This window comes from Erinaceus europaeus, chromosome 14, assembly GCF_950295315.1.
Source record: "Erinaceus europaeus chromosome 14, mEriEur2.1, whole genome shotgun sequence".
NCBI lineage: Eukaryota > Metazoa > Chordata > Mammalia > Eulipotyphla > Erinaceidae > Erinaceus > Erinaceus europaeus.
This window is the reverse complement of record NC_080175.1, coordinates 27,106,751-27,126,820: the sequence shown is the minus strand read 5'-3', so window position 1 is coordinate 27,126,820 and position 20,070 is coordinate 27,106,751. Positions and strand designations below refer to the sequence as shown.

Genomic DNA, 20,070 nt, shown 5'->3' with positions numbered 1-20,070 from the left:
AAATCTGAGTGTAGTTTTCAAACATTTTCTTCACTATAACTCCCTCCAACTAAAGGTCATTAATTCTTATCAAACATACTCTAAAATTTCTGAAATCTGACATGAAATCTGACACCATTGCCCTGGTATGGACCCCTGTCAGTTCATGTTTGGTACAGCAAAAATATACAGGTTTAGTATGAGTCTACAGTGATATCAAAATTATTAAATAAGTGGGGAGGAGAGATCACTCTTAAGAGGACATTTTCAAATAATAAGTAGATACTCGCCTCTTTAGGAGGTAGAGTTTTCAGTGCAGTGAGAGGGGGAAATAGTAGCTTTATAGCAAAGAAAACTGGAGAGCACTGCCTTACCAAATCATGAGTGAACACTACCAGTGATGGGTATATGCATTTTTACAGTGTCCGGTTTGATCTGAAAGGGTATTTCAGGGAGTCGGGCAGTAGTGCAGCGGGTTAAGCACATGTGGCGCAAAGCTCAAAGACCTGCGTAAAGACTCCAGTTTAGAGCCGCCCCCCCACCTTCAGGGCAGTCGCTTCACATCTTTCTCTCCCCCTCTGTTTTCCCCTCCTCTCTCTATTTCTCTCTGTCCTATCCAACAACAAACGACATCAACAATAACAATAATAACCACAACAAGGCTACAACAACAAGGGCAACAAAAGGGGGGAAATGGCCTCCAGGAGCAGTGGATTCATGGTGTAGGCACTAAGCCCGGGCAATAACCCTGGAGGCAAAAAAAAAAAAAAAAAAAGAAGTGATAGGCCTCTACACAGGTTGGAGGATCTGCACCTCCTACATCTGCGGACCTGTGAAGAGACTCCCCTGCAGGGGGCGGAGCCAGGGGCTCCAGCCCGGATCCTTACGCAGGTCCTTGTCCTTTGCGCCACGTGCACTTAACCCGCTGTGCTACCGCCTCCAGAGGCCTATCACTTCTACCCTGAGTGTTGAGGAGGTAGACCCCAAGGCCGACCTGGCCTAAAGGCGTGTCCCTCCACGACTCTAGGTTGAGATGGCACGAGCTCAGGGGCAAGAGCTGCCTCCTTACACAACATACCCTAAAGGTTCCGTTTCTCATGCGTGACTGATACATGACCTCCCTTTTTATAAGGCCATAACTTGGGTCCTTATAAACTGGTAACTGGCCTTTGAGCCCCAGCTAGATATGAGAAGCAGGTGTAATTTAAGAACATGAATGAGGTGCACCTGGGGGTAATTAACATGGCGTGAATGTCACATGCTTTCCTCATTGGGTTATATGTTCCTATTGGATGGTGATCAGTATATCTAACTCTGTATAAACGAGCACTCCTGGAGGTTAGTCTAATTCCTCGGCCCCTCACCCTCACTGCCGGTTCAGGTTCCCCTTGTTGCTGCCGCCTCTCCGCTGGTTGGAGGACGACGACCAGCAACATGAGGGGCCCTGTGTGTTATCTTTGCACTTTTTTAATTCTAAAATTGTTCCAAGAAAACTTTCTGTGTGATAGCACAATAGAAATAAATATTTTCTTTTACTATAACTTCCTGACAGTCTGAAGAATTATAGAATCATTCAGACTAACTCAAGTAATAAAACTTTTTTTAAAAAAATCATACTTGAGTGACTGATATCTAACATCTATAAAGTTGTACCAGCATACAACTCAACAAAAGAAAAAAAATAATAACCCAATTAAAAAGTGGGCCAAAGAACTAAATAGGCAGTTTTCTGAAGAAGAGATACACAGGGTCCACAGACATCAGAAGAAATGCTTCACCTCACTTATCACTAGAGAAATGCAAATTCAAACTACACTGAGATTTCACCTCACACCTATGAGAATGGCTTACATCAACAAGACAGGACACGACAGGTATTGGAGAGGTTATAGAGAAAAAGTGACTGCTGGTGGGAATGCAAAATGGTGCAGCCTCTAGTACCCCTCAGATCAGGTACTAGACAGGGCTGCCCACTATCACCATTACTATTCAACATAGTGCTGGAAGTTCTTGCCATAGCAATCAGGCAGGAGCAAGGAATTAAAGGCATACAGATTGGAAGAGAAGAAGTCAAACTCTCCTTATTTGCAGATGACATGACAGTATACATGGAAAAACCTAAGGAATCCAGTAAGAAGCTTTTGGAAATCATCAGGCAATACAGTAATGTGTCAGGCTATAAAATTAACATTCAAAAGTCAGTGGCATTCCTCTATGCAAATACTAAGTTAGAAGAAATTGAAATCCAGAAATCAGTTCCTTTTTCTATAGCAACAAAAACTATAAAATATCTAGGAGTAAACCTAACCAAAGAAGTGAAAGACTTGTATACTGAAAATTATGAGTCACTACTCAAAGAAATTGAAAAAGACACAAAGAAGTGGAAAGATATTCCATGTTCATGGGTTGGAAGAATTAACATCATCAAAATGAATATATTACCCAGAGCCATCTACAAATTTAATGCTATCCCCATCAAGATCCCAAGCACATTTTTTAGGAGAATAGAACAAATGCTACAAATGTTTATCTGGAACCAGAAAAGACCTAGAATTGCCAAAACAATCTTGAGAAAAAAGAACAGAACCGGAGGCATCACACTCCCAGATTTCAAACTGTATTATAGGGCCATTGTCATCAAAACTGCTTGGTACTGGAACATGAACAGACACACTGACCAGTGGAATAGAATTGAGAGCCCAGAAATGAGGCCCCACACCTATGGACATCTAATCTTTGACAAAGGGGCCCAGACTATTACATGGGGAAAGCAGAGTCTCTTCAACAAATGGTGTTGGAAACAATGGGTTGAAACATGCAGAAGAATGAAACTGAATCACTGTATTTCACCAAATACAAAAGTAAATTCCAAGTGGATCAAGGACTTGGATGTTAGACCAGAAACTATCAGATACTTAGAGGAAAATATTGGCAGAACTTTTTTCCGCATAAATTTTAAAGACATTTTCAATGAAACAAATCTAATTACAAGGAAGACTAAGGCAAGTATAAACCTATGGGACTACATCAAATTAAAAAGCTTCTGCACAGCAAAAGAAACCACTACCCAAACCAAGAGACCCCTCACAGAATGGAAGAAGATCTTTACATGCTATACATCAGATAAGAGTTTAATAACCAACATATATAAAGAGCTTGCCAGACTCAACAACAAGACAACAAATAACCCCATCCAAAAATGGGGGGAGGACTTGGACAGAATATTCACCACAGAAGAGATCCAAAAGGCCGAGAAACACATGAAAAAATGCTCCAAGTCTCTGATTGTCAGAGAAATGCAAATCAAGACAACAATGAGATATCACTTCACTCCTGTGAGAATGTCATACATCAGAAAAGGTAACAGCAGCAAATGCTGGAAAGGGTGTGGGGTCAAAGGAACCCTCCTGCACTGCTGGTGGGAATGTCAATTGGTCCAACCTCTGTGGAGAACAGTCTGGAGAACTCTCAGAAGGCTAGAAATGGACCTACCCTATGACCCTGCAATTCCTCTCCTGGGGATATATCCTAAGGAACCCAACACATCCATCCAAAAAGATCTGTGTACACATATGTTCTTGGCAGCACAATTTGTAATAGCCAAAACCTGGAAGCAACCAGGTGTCCAACAACAGATGAGTGGCTGAGCAAGTTGTGGTATATATACACAATGGAATACTACTCAGCTGTAAAAAATGGTGACTTCACCGTTTTCAGCCGATCTTGGATGGACCTTGAAAAAATCATGTTGAGTGAAATAAGTCAGAAACAGAAGGATGAATATGGGATGATCTCACTCTCAGCCTGAAGTTGAAAAACAAGATTAGAAAAGAAAACACAAGTCGAACCTGAAATGGTATTGGAGTATTACACCAAAGTAAAAGACTCTGGGGTGGGTGGGTGGGTGGGGAGAATACAGGTCCATGAAAGATGATGAATGACATAGTGGGGGTTGTATTGTTAAATGGGAATCTGGGGAATGTTATGCATGTACAAACTATTGTATTTACTGTTGAATGTAAAACATTAATTCCCCAATAAAGAAATAAATTATTTAAAAAAAAAGACTATAGAGAGTCCTTAAACAAATAATACAGATTATCCTATGATACAGCAAAACCACTCCTAAGCATTTATCCAAAGAACACTCAAACACTAATTCAAAGAGACATATGCACCCCTATGTCTGCAGCTGTATTATTCACAATAGCCAAAGGGTGGAAGCACTTAAAAGAAAAAAAAAATACAGCAGTTTCTGACACTTTGTGAGAATGATGGTGGTTATCATCAGGAGGTGAGAGGTTTGAGAACTTTGGTGGTGGATGTGGTGTGGATCTATGCCTGTAATCTTACAATCTTGTAACCCATTAATAATCAAAAATTACAAAATGGAAAAAAAATTTAAAAATCATGCTTAGAATTCTAGTTGGCCACTTGGTATTCTGAATAATTTTTGGGAAGTTATGGAAGAAAAATAGTAGTAACCCCTATCGAAGAATGTAACACAACACCTAAGGATAGCATATTTAGGCATACCAGATATATTTGTTGAAAGTATGACTAAATCTTTTCGAGAACTCCTACAACATTTATATGAGAAAGCACTGTCAAACATCCAGTTTATCCTGGCACACAGCTGGTGCTCAATAAATATTCAATGAATGAATAAATCAAACAGGATAGAAATGGGTCAGGAACAAGAGAGTTCTGGTAATTTATTTTTCCAGAACTACCAAGAAGGGTAGAAATGTTGTCTGCAAGTTAGGACTGTGGCTCGGTCTACTCCAAAGTGGGAGGGCCAGGGAGATAGTATAATGGTTATGCAAAAGACTTTGAAGCCTGAAGCTCTAATGTTACAGGTTCAATCCCTAGTACGGTAGTACCAGAGCTGAGTAGTGTTCTGGTAAAAATAAAAACAAACTAATAAAATCATAAAGTTCAAAGTGGGACAAATCTGTAATCAAGATGGGGGGAATCAAATATTTTTCGAATTCAGAAGGTGAAGTGTGAGAAGACTTAGGCAGGGATGACCACAATCCAAGAACCAGAAAGAAAACAGTAGGAACTTAAGTTCAGTGAGAAGGTGGGGGGTGGGGTGAGTGTGAACGAGGAGTGGAAGAAAAGAAGTACTGCAGGCAGTGCGCTGCTAGCACTCACCGGTCTTACCAAAAAGAATCTGTACCCTGCAAATGCACTTGCTTCCTTTACTCTCCCTTCCTTCTCTCTTTTCTTTCCCTCCTCCCCTTCCTCCCCCTTCATTTCCTTCCCTTCTTCTTGTGCCAGGGATTGAATGCAGGGTCAGTGGGGTACAGCTTGCAACCCAGAGAAGCTGCTGAGGGTTGAAACAATGAAATAAAACCCAGGAATTGAATAGATGGGGAGGCTGTAATTCTGTGCCCTTTTTGAGGAATTTTCTCACCAGGAAAGAATGCAAGGAAGCAAGAATGAAGAGGAAAGAAAGGGAGTAAGTAAAGAAGCAGAAGAGGGTGAAGAAAAAAAAAAAAAAAAGGAAACACCTGGCAAATATTACCTTCAAAAGGGGCATATTTATTCCTTTTTCAATTTTTAAAAAAAATTTTTAAAAATTTTTAAATTTCCTTTTGTTTTATTGTTGTAGTGATTGTTGTTGTTGTTGTTACTGATGTCATTGTTGTTGGACAGGACAGAGAGAAATGGAGAGGGGGAGAAAGACAGACACCTGCAGACCTGCTTCACCGCTTGTGAAGTGACACCCCTGCAGGTGGGGAGGCGGGGGCTCAAACTGGGATCCTTATGCCGGTCCTTGCGCTTTGTGCCACGTGCGCTTAACCCGCTGCGTTACTGCCGGACTCCCTCCTTTTTCAATTTCTATCTATCAAGTGTCAGTTGGCCCTATGTGTACCCAGTATGTGATGATTCAGGGCATATGATACTTGGGCCAACTCATCCTAAAGGTGTGACAGATTTGACACTCTGGAAATAGATGTTTGAAGATAAAATGATTCTCCAACTAGTCCTCTCATCTGAGAGCTTAAATATTGGGTAGGAGATGATAGTATCTGACCTGGCAAATTGAGAGATAATGAGAAGTCTGAGACAAGAAGCATAGTTTGGTTGTGGGTTTGAGAATCAGAACCAGCCGATGGGGTCAACAAGGAGGAACTTTATTATTAACGTTAAGGAGCCACAGAAAGAGCTCTTGCTCGTTAAGAATTCTGCATCAACAAGCTTACATAGAGGGCTACAGGCTGAGAGCAGAAAGCATCACCACAGAAGCAGAGGCTGCAAAGTTAAGGACGTGGGACTTGTACCCATTGCTCAGGGTCTGGCTGCTTTAGTTATTGTTATGGTTGCTTCTTTTTTTTTTAAATTATTTCTTTATTGGGGGATTAATGGTTTACAGTTGACAGTAAAATATAGTAGTTCATACATGTGTAACATTTCCCAGTTTTCCACATAACAAGGTTACTCTTATCTGTTCCTGTATAGCTGCACCTGGGAAAGTTTAAGATACACCACTAGGGACGGGGGTCGGGTACCTTTGTCAAGGCCTCCTGTTATCTGAGACTTCTCTCCTTCTTACAGTTTGGTTAGTTAATTTTTTTTCTTTGCCTTGACATTCTCTTTTCCATTTCAGTCTCAATCCAGTTAGTAATTTCTAACTCAGGACCCACAAAGGGTGTAGAGCATATGCCTCTGTCTTACTTTTCTTGTCGTTTCTTTGGGAACACTCTCTATCTGTAAAGTATGAATACTGTTTTGATTGACTAAAGATGCCAGGTGCCGTGAGTAGACCTAAAGGGGTAAGAAAAATAGTTTGATGCAAGCTATCCTCCCTCCAGGCTCTTGGGCAAGGAATTTTAGAGAGGGTTTGGAAGCTTCCCAGTTAAATTCTCAGGACTTTGTGCTATTGAAAGAAAAAAACAGGGGATGGCAGGTGGAAACAAAAGAGAGAGGGAAAACCGTTAAGCTATCCTTTTGTTCCTTCTTTGCAGACAATTGTTCATATGTGAAGTACCTTTTCTCCTGGAATATAGATAGAGCATTTGTATTGTTGCTTATTTTGGAGAATGACTGCTGATGATAGGCTTCTATACTTTTGGTGAGCCCTTAATTCAGTCATTCAGTATTAAAAATGGAATCTTCCAGTATGCCAGGTATTATGCTAAAGGCCTCAGAATATATTAGTGAGAAAATAGGCTTCTGCTTTCAAGTAGCTTTTAGTTACAGACTGCGAAAAACTGAAGATCTGGTTAAGAATTATACTCTCTTTCTCCACTAAGTTCTACCTCGAGATTTCTCTTTTTTCCTTTGGTCCTTGTTCCGTTCCTTTAAATCTTCTTCCTATTCCTGGATGAGTGGCTCTCTTTGAGTAATAGTGAGCTGTCAGAAAAGTCATGATACATTTTTGCATAAAACAAACCCCCAAAATATGTCATGACTTTTCAATAGTTCAATATAAGTCGCTCCAACCACTTCTTAGAAAAATGCGGGGTCAGCAAAATAGCTCACCTGGATAGTGCACTTGCTCTGCTGTGCATGCAACCCAGGTTCAAACCTAGCCTCTGCTTCACTGGAGGACATATCAGTGCTATGGTGTCTGTTAACCTCCCCACCTCTAGTCTGGCCAAAAAAAGTCAACCTGGAGTGGTGAGACCCCCACCAATGAGAAAAAGAGGGAGGAAAAGTGGTCAGGAGTATTGAAAATAAGAAAAACTTCCTTCTCCCCCCACCCCGTCAGCCCTACCCCCAACATTTTATTCAATAAGCAGAAGTTTTAGCAGTTTTTGCCAACTGCAGATCTTTGGATCTAAAGATAGACATATTACCAGGAAGTGAATTTGTTTTATTTCTTATTTTGAACTGGCTTTTAGAAAAAGCAACTTATACACTGAGACCTTGATCTTTTGTTCTTTTTTCTTTGTAAACACCTTTATTCACATATATTATTCACCCAAGTAACATGTACAACTCATTGTTAATATATTCACGAGGTTGTATAATCATCACCACAATCTCATTTGAGAAGTTTGTCCTTCAGTATGTACTTTATTCCCATTGTCAATCCTCATTCTTCCTCTCACACCCCCTTCAAGCCCAGACACTAGCCTTTCTGGTTTCTTAATATTTATTTATATGAGAAAGCAGGAGAGAAAGAGAGTGGGAGAGAGAGAGCACAGCACTGCTCTGCTCTGCTCTGGCATATACCATGCTAGGGGTGCAATCTGGGCCTTTAAACACTAACTCCTATGCTGCTATGGTATCTCCCTGACCACACTTTATATTTCTATAAATTTGCTATGGTATCTCCCTGACCATACTTTACATTTCTATAAATTTGTCTCTTCTAGAGCTTTTCCATATGTGAAATAACACAACATGTGGCATTTGTGGCTTCTGTCACATATTTTCTTTTAATTTTTTATATTTATTTATTTTCCTTTTTGTTGCCCTAGTTGTTTTATTGTTGTAGTTGTTGTTGTTACTGATGTCGTCATAGTTTGATAGGACAGAGAGAAATGCACAGAAAGATAGACACCTGCAGACCTGCTTCACTGTCTGTGAAGTGACTCCCCTACAGGTGGGGAGCCGGGAGATCGAACCAGGATCCTTAAGCCAGTCTTAGCACTTTGTGTCACGTGCACTTAACCCGCTGAGCTACCGCCCGGCTCCCCACATATTTCGCATATTTTCACGGTTCAACTATGTTGTAACGTTTACCTACATTTCTTTTTTAAGATTGTATTTATTTATTTTTAATATTTACTTATTCCTTTTTGTTGCCCCTTGTTGTCTTTATTGTTGTAGTTATTGATGTTGTCGTTGTTGGATAGGACAGAGAGAAATGGAGAGAGGAGGGAGAGACAGAGAGGGGGAGAGAAAGATAGACACCTGCAGACCTGCCTCACCGCTTGTGAAGCGATGTCCCTGCAGGTGGGGAGCCAGGGGCTCAAACCAGGATCCTTATGCCGTCCTTGTACTTTGTGCCACCTGCGCTTAACCCGCTGAGCTACAGCCCGACTCTCAAGATCGTATTTATTTATTAATAAGAAAGACAGGAGTAAAGAAGGAACCAGACATGACATGTTCTGCCAAGAATTGAACTCTCATGCTTGAGAGTACAATGCTCTATCCACTGCTCTATCAATATATACAATGCTCTATCAATATATACAATGTGTATATATACAGTGTATAGCAATATACACTGCTCTATCAATATATACAATGCTCTATCCACTCTATCCACTGCTCCACCTCCTGGACTACTCCTACATTCATTTTCATGAATGAATAATACTGTGTTATAGCTATACAACATTTTCTTTGTCCATTCCTCAGTTGATGGACAATTGGGCTGTTTCTACTTTCTGATCACTGTGAATAATTATGTGAACAATCATATACAAGATTTGGTGTGAACATATTTTATTCTTTTGGGTATACCATACATAGGAGTGGAATTTCTGGGTTATGTGATAACTCTTTGTATAAATTGCAGGGGACTAGTAGGTTCCAGGCTCAGGTGGAGAAGCACACATTATCATGTTGGAGTAATGAGGTTCAAGTCCTGGGTCACCATGTGGGAGGAATCTTCATTCATGAGTGGCAGAACAAAGCTGCAGTATTTTTCCTTCTCTCTCTCATTTTAATTGGATAGTCAGAAATTGAGAGGAAGAGAAACAGAGAGACACTTGCAGCACTACTTCACTACTCACAAAGTTTTCCCCCTGTAGGTGGGGACTGGGGGCTTGAACCCGGGTCCTTGTGCATTATAACGTGTGTGCTCAACCAGGTGCGCCACTACCTGGCCTCCTTCTCTATCTCTACCTCTACCTTTCTATCATTCTCAATCTAAAAGACAAAAGTGACTTCCAGGAGTGGTGGAATCATGTAAGCACTGAGCCCAAGCAGTAATCTTGGTGGCAAAACAAACAAACAAAAAACCTAACATCATCATCATCATCATCATCATCATTATTTACCAGTGCACTGCTCAGCTCTAACTTATGGTGGTGTGGGGGATTGAACCTAATTTTTTTTTTTAAAGTAGCTATGTTATTTCACAACTCCACCAGCAATATAAGAGTAATAATTTCTCCATAACCTTGTGAACACCTATTGCTGTCTTTGATTATTGCCATCTTTGAGGTTCCTTTTCAGATATGTGATTTGCATATATTTTTCTCATTTCCTGAGCATCATTTAGGGAACAAGAAATTTTAAACTTGGCCTACTTATTTTTTTCTCAGGGTTCAAAAGATTTACTTTATTACTCAAATCATGCAAGACAGTTTCATACAGGAGCAAGAGATAGAGAGGGAGAGAGAAGCCAGAACATTATTCTGGCACATGGAGCGCCACGGTTGAACCATGAGCCTTTCCAGCCACAGATCTAGGGGGTTTTGTTTTGTTTTCACTTATATGTGAAATCTAGAGAACTGATACACATGAACTGGGGTGGTGGTGGTGGGGACAGAAGCATGCAAACTATATCTAAGACTTAAACAAACAAACAAAGAATTTGGTGTCTGATAGCCTTGCATGCTGGTTATAGTGGCCAAAATAACCAGCATGCAAGGCTATCAGACACCAAATTCTTTTTGGTTAGATAGCATAATGGTTATGCAAAAAGACTCTTATGCCTGAGGTTCCAAAGTCCCAGGTTCAATGCCCCACGCCACTATAAACCAGAGGTAAGCAGTGCTCTGGTTAGGTAAATAAATAAATAATAATTCTGTGGCCTTGGGCAAGTTCTTTTTTCCTTTTATTTAAATAATTTTTATTAGTGACTTAATATTGATTTACAAATTTATAAGATAATGGGTATAATTCCACACCTTTCCCACCACCAGAGTTCCATTTGACCTACTTTTTTGGGTCATTTATTTTTGCTTTTGGTTTCCTACATAAGACATTAATTAACAAGCTGAAAGTCATGAAATTTTAGTCTTACATTTTCTTTCAAGAATTTTTAAAGATTTTAGATCTTGTATTTATATCTGTGATCCACTGTGAATTAACTTTTTGTGTATGGTGTGAGATAGGGGTTCAATTTCAGTATTGTGCATGGAGATAACCAGTTTTCCCAATACCACTAATGGAAAAGATCATGTTTTCCCATTTAAGTATCTTTACCCTCTCTGTCATAGGGAATGGCAGTCTTTTCATAATAACTGTTTTTTTATTCATTGCTCATTCATTACCTTTCTCACTCTTAAATCTGGAACCTCATGTCTTCTATTGAGTGTTAGTCAGGCATGCATCCTAGTCTAGGGCCATTGCCAGATAGGGAGTGTGGAATCACATAACCCAGGTGAATCCTAGTAGCCTCCAAATGTCCTGAGGAGAAGATAAGTATTTCAGTCACTACAAAGATATCTGTCAGTCACTATGAGCTGACTCAACCAATTTTCAGTTATTTATTGGTTATCTTTCTTAACTTCTAAAAGATATCACAATGGTTATGCAAAAAAGCCTTTCATGCCTGAGGCATCAAAGAGCCCAGGTTCTATCCACAGCACTACAAAGTTGAGCAGTGCTTTGGTATAAATAAATAGATAAATAAATAAATAAATACAATAATAAACTAATCTAGTACCTTCTAAAAGTAAGCCTTTGGTTTGAAAAAAATATTTACTTATTTCACTTTAATGAGAGAGCAACAGAGACAGAGAAGGAGAGAGAGAAAGACAGAGAGAGAGGAGAGAGAAAAAAAAGAACAGAGTGCTACTCAGTTCTGGCTTATAGTGGCATGGAGTATTGAATCTAGAATCTGTAGGCCTCAGAAGTGAAAGTCTAGCATGCAGCCTCTAGGCTATCTCCCCACCCTAGTAAGCCCAAGTTTGGATTTGTTTATTTGGGGGCGGAGGTGGGACTGGAGTAAAGAAGTGTATTACCCACTGGTAGTTAGTCTGCTACTTCTACTAAATTAGAAAGTCCCAAAGGGAAAAGGAAAAGACAGTGTCACTGTAAAGAGCAACTGCTAGAGCCAGCCACATTGAAATATGGCTCTGTACCTCAATGCACCTTTAGGGGCAAGAATCTAGGCCACTTTCCAGTGCAACTCAACTTCTGACTGCTGCAGACTGCGGTCACTTACACAAACTGAAGCAAAATGAAGTGGACAGATGGGATAGCAAGGCTGAGCTGCAAAACTGGCTAGGGATTTCTTGGCCCATTTTTAACTTATTTTCTCTGACTCATGACTACAAAGCAAGCTTTCTTTTCCCTAGTGCTAGGCAGATGATGGCTGAGACACAGATAATGTCCAACTTACTTAAGAAATGCATGGAAATGTTACCACAACAATGTAGGTAATGTAGCTTTGGAAAATATGAATTCTTCCTCATATCCAGTGTGATTCTAAAGCAAGTTCTCCAAAGAGGAAATTTCTTAAAACCCCAGCTATTTTACCACATATGGAAGCATCCAAGGTTTTTAATGAAATGATAGTTTCACCAGGAGTACAGAAGACAGTGATTCTTTCCTAACTAAAATATTCTTTTTAAAAATATATTTATTTTCCCTTTTATTGCCCTTGTGGTTTTTGTTGTTGTTATTGATGTCGTCGTTGTTGGATAGGACAGAGAGAAATGGAGAGAAGGGGGAAGACAGAGATGGAAAGAGAAAGACACCTGCAGACCTGCTTCACCGCTTGTGAAACAACAGCCCCTGCAGGTGGGTAACCAGGGGCTCAAACCGGGATCCTTAGCTGGTCCTTGCGCTTTGTGCTACGTGTGCTTAATCCACTGCGCTACCTAGCCTGACTCCCTAAATAAATGCTTTTTAAAATATTTTATTTATCAATGAGAGGGATAGGAAGAGAGCGAGAAAGAACCAGACATCACTACGGTACATGTGCTGCCAGGGATCAAACTTAGGACCTCATGTTTGACAGTCCAATGTGTTATCCACTGTGCCACCTCCCAGACCACCTAACTAAAATATTCTAATGGAAATAAACTGACTCTAAAAGTTGCAATGTTTATAAATTCTTCAGGTGAGGGGGGGAATCAAATAAAGATTGTTTATAGGAAAAGTTATCTTAGCTTTTATTTCAAAGAAGGAAGAAACATAACAGGTATACTCAACATGGTACACGTTGGGAAGATTCTTAAGAGTTTCATCCTTAGGAGGCTCTCTTCAATAAATGGTGCTGGGAAAACTGGATTGTAACATGCAGAATGAAATTGAACCACTTTATCTCACCAGAAACAAAAATCAACTCCAAATGGATCAAAGACCTAGATGTCAGACCAGAAACAATCAAATACTTAGAGGAAAACATTGGTAAAACACTTTCCCACCTACACCTCAAGGACATCTTTGATGAATCAAACCCGATAGCAAGGAAGACTAAAGCAGAAACAAACCAATGGGACTACATCAAATTGAAAAGCTTCTGCACATCCAAAGAAACTATTAAACAAACAGACAGACCCCGCACAGAATGGGAGAAGATCTTCACATGCCAGACATCAGACAAGAAACTAATCACCAAAATATATAAAGAGCTCAGCAAACTTAGCACCAAAAAAGCAAATGACCCCATCCAAAAATGGGCAGAGGATATGAACAAAACATTCACTACAGAGGAGATCCAAAAGGCTAACAAACATGAAAAACTGCTCTAGGTCACTGATTGTCAGAGAAATGCAAATTAAGACAACACTAAGATACCACCTCACTCCTGTAAGAATGGCATACATCAAAAAGGACAGCAGCAACAAATGCTGGAGAGGATGTGGGGACAGAGGAACCCTTTTACATAGCCGGTGGGAATGTAAATTGGTCCAGCCTCTGTGGAGAGCAGTCTGGAAAACTCTCAGAAGGCTAGACATGGACCTTCCATATGATCCAGTAATTCCTCTCCTGGGATTTTACCCCAAGGACTCCATAACACCCAACCAAAAAGAGGTGTGTACTCGTATGTTCATAGCAGCACAATTCATAATAGCTAAAACCTAGAAGCAACCCAGGTGCCCAACAACAGATGAGTGGCTGAGAAAGCTGTGGTATATATACACAATGGAATACTATATAGCTATCAAGAACAATGAACCCACTTTCTCTGACCCATCTTGGACAGAGCTAGAAGGAATTATGTTAAGTGAGCTAAGTCAGAAAGATAAAGATGAGTATGGGATGATCCCCACTCATCAACAGAAGTTGACTAAGAAGATATGAAAGGGAAACTAAAAGCAGGACCTGACCAAATTGTAAGTAGGGCACCAAAGTAAAAGCCCTGTGGTGAGGGGTAGACAAGCAGCTTCCTGGGCCAGTGGGGGGTGGGAGTGGGTGGGATGGATGGGTCACAGTCTTTTGGTGGTGGGAATGGTGTTTATGTACACTCCTAGCAAAATGTAGACATATAAATCACTAGTTAATTAATATGAGAGGGGGAAAATCAATTGTATGTCTCAAAGTTTTTCAAAACACAAACTGAATCTTTTTAATATATAGGCTGTGTATTTGATAATGTGGACTCTCTCAAAAGCCTAGATTAGATTAGAAGCATCCAATAGCACAGCTATATACAAGATACTGGGTACTGTACAGCAAACCCTAACAAAAGGACTTTTCAAAGTTAACCCAATTACCAAATAATGTGATGATAACATTAACTATCAATTGTCTTTTTGAACCCTAAGACAGTAGGAACCTCACATCTCCACTATAGAGCCCCTACTTCCCCCAGTCCTGGAACCCTTGGATAGGGTCCACTTTCCCGTATGCCCCTCCCAATCCATATCAAATAATATTGCATCCGCCGACCACAACCTAACCAACGCAACGATTGCCACCTCAACATGCTTCAGCTCAGACTGTGTCCAGAGACTTCACGTGTGGAATGACAACCCTTCAGCTTCATTACTCGGGTGAGACCTTTCCTTTTATAGTACACTCTAATTTCATCTCAGGTGGTTCACTTTCTAACAAAGTCCCAAAACCTAGATATACACCAGTTTCTGTGAGAGAGAGCTTATGTTCACACGTATCCATAAACTACTGCAAAATATATACCTGAAAGCAGAAGTACACTAGAGTTTGCAGTGAGTACCTCCCTAACACTTCCTCTCCACTATTCCAAGCTTTGGGTCCATGATTGCTCAACAATTTGTTTGGCTTTGTATGTTAACTCTCTTTTCAATCACCAGGTTCCAGATGCCATCAGGATGCTAGCCAGGCTTCCCTGGATTGAAGACCCCACCAATGTGTCCTGGAGCTCAGCTTCCCCAGAGACCCACCCTACTAGGGAAAGAGAGAGGCAGACTGGGAGCATGGACCGACCAGTCAACGCCCATGTTCAGCGGGGAAGCAATTACAGAAGCCAGACCTTCTACCTTCTGCAACCCTCAATGACCCTTGGTCCATGCTCCCAGAGGGATAGAGAATGGGAAAGCTATCAGGGGAGGGGGTGGGATATGGAGATTGGGTGGTGGGAATTGTGTGGAGTTGTACCCCTCCTACCCTATGGTTTTGTTAATTAATCCTTTCTTAAATAAAAAAAAAATTAAAAAAAAAAGTTTCATCCTTGGAAGTCGGGTGGTAGCGCAGCGGGTTAAGCGCAGGTGGCACAAAGCACAAAGACCAGTGTTAAGGATCCCAGTCAGAGACCCCGGTCCCCACCTGCAGGGGAGTCGCTTCACAGGCGGTGAAGCAGGTCTGTAGGTGTCTGTCTTTCTCTCCCCCTCTGTCTTCCCCTCCTCTCTCCATTTCTCTCTGTCCTATCCAACAACAATGACAGCAATAACAACAACAATAAAAACCACAACAATGATAAAACAAGGGCAACAAAAGGGAAAAAAAAATAGCCTCCAGGAGCAGAGGATTCATGGTGCAGGCACCTAGCCCCAGCAATAACCCTGGAGGCAAAAGGAAAGAAAAGCTTCATCCTTATTTTTTAAAAAATTTCATTTTTTTAAATGAGATATATATAGAGAGAGGCCAGAACACTGCTCAGCTCTGCCTTATGGTAGTGCCACGGATTGAACCTGGGACCTCAGAGAAGGCATGGAAGTCTTTTTGCATAATCATTATGCAGTTTCCCCAGCCCCTTCATCCTAAAATTATTTGCATTAAGTAATCTCATTATGGGTAAATATTAAAGTCTGATTGAAAAATTTATCTCAAGTTCCAGCCTCTCATTAGAGTTATAGTCCTGTATTTGTAAATACTTGCTAGGCATGTACCCCTGGATGTTGTGCTTGGGCTTACATGGTTTTCCTCAAATGGAATGCTATCTTTCTTTACCACCCAAAGAGCATATTTTATTTTTCTCTGAAGGCCTACTTAAAATATCACTGGTTTCTTGAACAACATGACATAAATAATATGAAAAGCAGGGGGCTGGGTGGTGGTGCACCACATACTATACTAAATATATTAAGCCCACATAATATACTAAGTGCAAAGGCCCAAGCAAGGATCTGGGTTTGAGCTCCCAGCTCCCTATTTGCAGTGGGGAAGTTTCACATGCAGAGAAGCAGCTTTGCAGGTGTCTATCTTTCTCTCCCCCTCTCTATCTCCTTATCTTCTTTCAATTTCTTTCTGTCATATCCAATAAAAAAAATGGCCACCAGGAGCCATGGGTTTGTAGTGCTGACACCAAGCCCCAGTGATAACCCTGGAGGCAAAAGCAAAAACAAAAATAAAAAAGCAAAGCAAAACAAGGCTTTAAAGGCAGTAGAATGAAATTATTTTTAAAATGTATTTTAATACATTTATTTTGGATAAAGACAGAGATATTGAGAGGGAAGAGGAAGATAGAAAGGGAAAGAAAAAAGAGATACCTGCAGGCCTGCTTCACCACTTGTGAAGCTTCCCCCTTGCAGGTGGGGACTGGGGGCTTAAACCCAGAGACCTAAATGAAAATCCTCATTCTTAACTTCTAGATTGTGTGGCACTGTGCAAGGGATCAACTCTCTGAGCATCAGTTTCTTTTCTTTTTTAAATTGTATTTATTTATTGGATAGAGACAGATAAATTAAGAGGGGGAAGGGAGTAGAAAGGGGGAGAGAAAGAGAGATACCTGCAGCACTGCTTCACCACTAGTGAAGCCTTCCTGTAGGCAGGGGGCGGGTGCTTGAACCCAGGTGGGCCAACCCAAGCCCGGCGGTTTCTTCATTTGGTTAAGATTTCTTTTCTAAAACTTCCCCGTTTTTCCTATATCTGAATTTCCCTAAAGATAATGTTATCCCATTATCTTAGATCTAAAAGAGCAGCCCAGTGAGCTAAATGTCAGAGTATATTATCAGGTGTCTGGGGTTAAAAGCAAGAAAACCATCATTCATAATTGCTTCTACCTGAGAAGTCTTAAAGGCCTGGCTTCTGAGGAGTAAAGGTAGTCTGTGGCAGTAGTTAAAATGGTTCCCCTGAGATTGTGTCATTTTATTTTAAACTAACATTTCTTTTTCACCTTCAGAACTGCCTCACATAGTCCCATTTCATGCAGTAATAAGCTTCCGTCTTCATGGAGTCAATGAATCTTCAGCCCATCCAATTCAACAACAAAAAAAGCAATTTCCCTTGATGCCTGTTAACAGCAGCGCATTACAAGCCTCAGAGACTCTGCTGATTAACATTAAACAAAATAAAACCTCAAATAAGAATACCTTCTAACCTTTTTCACTTTGAAAACTAATTTCAAAACTTTGGCAACTGACCTCTTAAGAGCTGTTTCTCTAACTTATTTTCCATGTCCCAGGTTTTAATCCTTTCATGCCAAAGATCCCTTTCCTTGCACTGGAGTTCTGGTGACACTTGTTACAGAAGGCATTTTTGACAACTATTGGGAACGATGAGCTACTGGCCAGTGCAGCTAGCTGCTTCCTCTACCCAATGATCTGACTATGTAAACTGGACTAATTACTAAGGACAACTTGATTTATTTGTGTACATAAATTTATTGGGTATAGTGGTGGAACCAAGAATGAGTATCACTGACTATACCATGGTAATGCTCATATTTTAATCTGGGGAGTGATCTGAGTTGACAGTGGTTTAGATTTCTAGAGAGAAACATGTGGGCTGTACCAGGCACGTTATGTATCTACTGGACTATATTTTCATCTGGGCCCCCCACTGGGGGGAAAATACAATTCATTAAATTGGAGGGAAACAAAAACTAGTTAGTGTGTATGAAATGTACATGTACACGCCCCAGGGACAGTTGCCTCATTTTCCAAAGCTTGTGTGCATGACTTCGCATTTTGGCAGCCAGAGTTTTCTACCTTGATGCATGACTTTGTTCAATGTAGGGTTCCACCGCATCAGCTGCTGGAAATTAGGCAATTGGTTATAGATAGCTACTTTGTTTGAAAACGAGCTAATTTCTAGTTACTGTGGCCTCAAACCACAGATTTAAGCCAAGTAAGATGCCACAGGCTTTACACTTTGGCCAAATTATATCCTTTAGCATTGCCATGAGAAAGAAATAGAATCCTTGCCTGCTTTAGATCTAGGCTGGCATTCTCACTTGTTTCCACAATCACAATAAATGCAAATGAAGAATAGATAATAGGAGTTGAAGGAATCAGAAAAGTCAAATAGAATATATACATCTCCATAAAAGGTATCACTTAACCCAAATCCCTATTTAGAGACATCTACTTTTATAATTAAAGATTCATTCATTTATTAACACAAGAAAGAAGGGAGAGAGGGAGAGCGGGAGGAACAGAGCATCACTCTGGTACAAGCAATGATGGAATCAAACTTAAGATCTCATATACTTTTTTAATTTTTTAAAATTTATTTATTTTCCCTTTTGTTGCCCTTGTTGTTTTATTGTTGTTACTGATGTTATCGTTGTTGGATAGGACAGAGAGAATGGAGAGAGGAGGGGAAGACAGAGAGGGGGAGAGAAAAATAGACACCTGCAGACCTGCTTCACCACCTGTGAAACGACTCCTCTGCAGGTGGGGAGCCGGGGGCTCAAACCAGGATCCTTACGCCGGTCCTTGCTCTTTGGGCCATGTGCGCTTAACCGGCTGCGCTACTGCCCGATTCCCAAGATCTCATATTTTTAAGTCTCACACTGTAGCCATTATGCTACCTCCTGGGCTGTAGAAATGTCTACCTTTTACTAAAGCTTTCTCTCAGTAAGTGAAGAGACTTCAAATCTTTTGTAGGGATAAGACACATGCACGATTAGCTTTAGCTCTGCTTACTCAGATTCCATTACTCTATGCTTCAGATTTCCTTACTCTGTCACTAGTGGCAGGTCAGAAGGTGCTGACAGAATTTCTGAGGCTACAATAATGTAAACCTTTAATGGTCTTTTAATAAGGTTGGCACTGGGTTTCCTAGCTCCAGAAGCAAAAATTCTCTATTATCTCAAAAACACTTAGTGAATATACAGGAATAAAGTGGGCTCTGTGAAAATGCCTATTAGATTTTCTCTCTTTTCAAATCCTTTCATTCGGGGGATAATGGTTTACAGTTCAGCTGTTGGGTACATGGATACATTTCCTCATCTCCTTGTGACAGGTATCTGTAAAAACTCTCCCCCACATAGGCCCCTCCCCCCTTCTTGATGCACCAGGAGCCCAAAGCCCTCTCCACCCTCTCCCATCCCTTCCTCCCCAGAGATGGTTGCTCTAGTGCTCTTCTAGTCCACTTCAGAAAACCCGAAAGTCTAGTGCAGACCCATGAGAATTTCCAAGGCAGTGGAAATCAGCTCAAAAACCCCAAGAAAGGATCTAATTTTAATTAATAGTGAACATTCCAATCCTTTGGATGTGACTGGAGAACTTTATAAAAACTGGCATAATCCCCAAACCTGAAATAATTTAATTACACCTAGTTTTCATGAGCCCAATTAATCAACTTATAACATTTAAATTTTAAGCACAGAGGTGGGGAAAACAGGAGGGCAAAAACTAGAAAGTGAATCTTTTAGGCTTCCTTTCCTATTATTTAAAAAGGGGAATGAAATGATTTAAGTGGAGCACATGCTAGACTGGAGGGGAAATGTTCTTATCAAGTAGAGAAAAACAGCTAACCTAGATCCAAGCTAGCTACCTCAGTAGTGGAGAGAGACGAATGGGGATCTCATCTGCATGGAGTAGGAGGAAGGGGAGGAGGAGGGGAAGAAAGGAGGAGAAG

At 40.6% G+C, this 20,070-nt stretch overlaps 1 protein-coding gene across 2 annotated transcripts in view; it reads right to left on the bottom strand.

Moving 5' to 3' along the window:
* Positions 1-20,070, bottom strand: part of ARMH3 (armadillo like helical domain containing 3) — a 258,857-nt gene that overhangs the window by 35,634 nt on the left and 203,153 nt on the right. The window lies entirely within an intron of this gene.